Source organism: Cebus imitator, unplaced genomic scaffold (assembly GCF_001604975.1).
Source record: "Cebus imitator isolate Cc_AM_T3 unplaced genomic scaffold, Cebus_imitator-1.0 Scaffold97, whole genome shotgun sequence".
NCBI classification, from domain to species: domain Eukaryota; kingdom Metazoa; phylum Chordata; class Mammalia; order Primates; family Cebidae; genus Cebus; species Cebus imitator.
The window spans coordinates 5,842,366-5,845,132 of record NW_016107412.1 but is presented as its reverse complement, the minus strand read 5'-3'; the positions used below and the strand labels follow the sequence as shown (position 1 = coordinate 5,845,132).

The window sequence follows — 2,767 nt, the reverse complement described above, 5'->3', positions numbered from 1 at the left end:
CCCTCTTCATCTAACTTACAGTGTACAGTGCCTGGTATCCTAATACCTGACCAAATTATACCTAAGTGAAAGAAAATTGGCATTAGGAATACAGCAAGTCCTCACTTAGCATTCTTAATAGGTTCTTGGAAACTGCAACTTTAAGTGAAATGACGTACAACAAAACCAATCTCACCATAGGTTAATTGATATAAACAAAAGTTCCTAAGCCCCAAAACATTTATAATATTAAACACTGAAATAAATGTGATCTATAGATATATTTAAGAAAGATTAATAAAAACAACTAAGGTGATTATTTACCCCATTATCCTAGTTCAGGGTCTCAGGTGGCCAGAACTCACCCAGGACGCAAGGCAGGAGGAACTATCCCTGGACCATACACCAACCCATCACAGGGTTCATTCACACACAACCACACTCACTCACACTGGGACCATTTTGGCACAACAATGAACCTAACAGGCATGTCTTGGGATGTGGGAGGAAACAGGAGTACCTGGAGGAAACTGATGTAGACATGGGGAGAATGTGCAAACTCCACTCAGACAGGGCGCTTGCTGAGAATTGATCTTTCTCTCATCAACCTTATAATGAAATGACATTGAACAACGACATTATTCAAGAGCCTGCTGTACATTTTAGTTTAACAATTTTTCTACTTAAAGGTGAGGAGTCTGTCACTCAGTTGCCAATACCAGATTTTTTCCCATGGGCTTAGGGTGCCTACTTTTTTTTTACTTTTAATTTACATTTTATTTCATTTTAATTTATTTCATTTTATTTATTTAGAGGTAGGGTCTCATTCTGTAGCCCAGACTGGAGTGCAGTGGTGTGATCATAGCTCACTGTATCTTCAACTTCTGGGCTGAGGCAATCCTCCCATCTCCACTTTCTGAGTAGCTAGGACCACAGTTGCATGCCACCATGCCTGGCTAATTTTTTTTTTTTTTTTTGTAGAGACAGGAGCATTCATATGTTGCCGGGCTGTTCTCAGACTCCTGGCCCCAAGCAGTTCTTCCCCTCTATCCTGCAACGTTCTATACTTGGCAGCCCAAAGCGCTGAGATTACCGGTGTGAGCCACTGTGCCTGGCTGAATGTTTTCTCCTGTTTGAGATAGGGTCTTGCTCTGTCAGTTGGAGTACAGTGGCATGATCATGGCTCACTGCAGCCTCAACATTCCGGGCTCAATTAATCCCCCCTCCTCAGCCTCCCAAGTAGCTGGGACTACAGAAGCAAACCACCACGCCTGGCTAATTTTTGTGTTCTTTGTAGAGACGGGTTTCCGCCATACTGGTCTCAAATTCCTGGGCACAAGCAATCCTCCTGCCTCGACCTCCCAACTGCTGGGATTACAGGCGTTTCATAATTACATATTGATCTGCAATTTCATAATTACAGATCAACTCAGGTTGCTCATCTGTGGGAAAGTGTTATTTTACCTGTTAACATCAACCCCTTGTTAACACTGTGGTGTTCTTGCTTGGTGTCTCCCCTAATTAAAACGTTTTTATTTTCTCTCGGGTGAGGTCACTCCTCATCTGCTTCTTTTGTGCCTTTGGTTCTGAATATTCCTTCTGAAATGGGGCAGAAGCTCTCTAATCATCTTCACTGTCTCACCATCTGCTTTGGGACTTCTTTTTCAGTTAACATTCTTTTGATTTATGACTCAACTTTATTCATAACTTGCCCCTGGTTAAAACAATTATTTCTTTATTTTAGGATTTCAGCCCAAATAGCCTCATTCCTAAATAAGTTCCTAGAAGCCTCTCATACAGATGATTGTTGAATGAGAGTTTGACAAGCACTGATTGCTTAAAAGGATTTTTACAAAGGTTTACTTATTGTTAAGATTAAAGGCCATTTTTGGTATTGCCAACAGTTTGGGGACAAAGAACTTACGCATACTATGTACAGGTTGAAGAATGAATGGTGAATTTTTAAGGCAAATAATTTTTCCTAACGTCGTAAAACTTCTACATACATGTTTATATTACCTGGCTATTCAATATTCTTTATTTTTTTCTTTCTTTCCTTAGATATTTTATGAAAGTTTGCTACAATGTATAACAGATCTAGATGTTGGGGGATAAAAGTGAATAAGGCAAGGTCTAATGTGACTACAAGAATCACATCTTGAGTTATGTCAGGAGTAGATGGTCAACGGTGTTTTTTTGAATGACTGGATGCCAAATGGCAAAGCAAGGAGATGCACGGGTGAAAAATGGCCATCTCCAAGTTGGATGATGTCAAGGCTCAGAAAGACCTTCCTATCTCTTCTTTGCTGGTGCCAAAGGGCACCTTTACACTACTGTATTGTAAAGAAATTGATACTGGAGCATTAGGAAGGAGTGTATTGATAGGCGATGTTTTCAGAGACATGGCAAAAGCACCCTTCTTTGGTCAACTGTTCATTCTAAAGTGCAGTACAATTTTTTTTTAAAACAAATACAATTCAATTATGTAAATCATAGCTGTTTTCTTGAAAATGGCAATCTTAAAGTGTTAAAAGGATTATTATGTTCAAGAAAAGAAAACAAATGGTCACAAGGTTGCTAGACAATTCTGTGAAGTTTCTTTTGCAAACATAATAGGCAAAAAAAAAAAAAAAATCCATACTGTGATTCCTTCTCACTGTAGGTGACACCATCCAAAGTGACTCAAGTGCCCTTAAATTTGAACAGAATAAGGACAGGTTGATTGCTAAAATTACAGGCCTCCTATAAAAGATTTGGTGCATAGAAATTATGACCTTTATTAATTTTT

General features: G+C 39.0%; 1 pseudogene across 1 annotated transcript in view; it reads left to right on the top strand.

Annotated features, from left to right (window-relative positions):
• Positions 1–2,225: 2,225 nt before the first annotated feature.
• The window catches only part of LOC119472377, a 17,976-nt pseudogene continuing 17,434 nt past the window's right edge, over positions 2,226–2,767 (top strand). The window contains exon 1 of the transcript XR_005201519.1: positions 2,226–2,427. The product of XR_005201519.1 is annotated as an uncharacterized LOC119472377 (transcript). The remainder of the gene's footprint in view (positions 2,428–2,767) is intronic.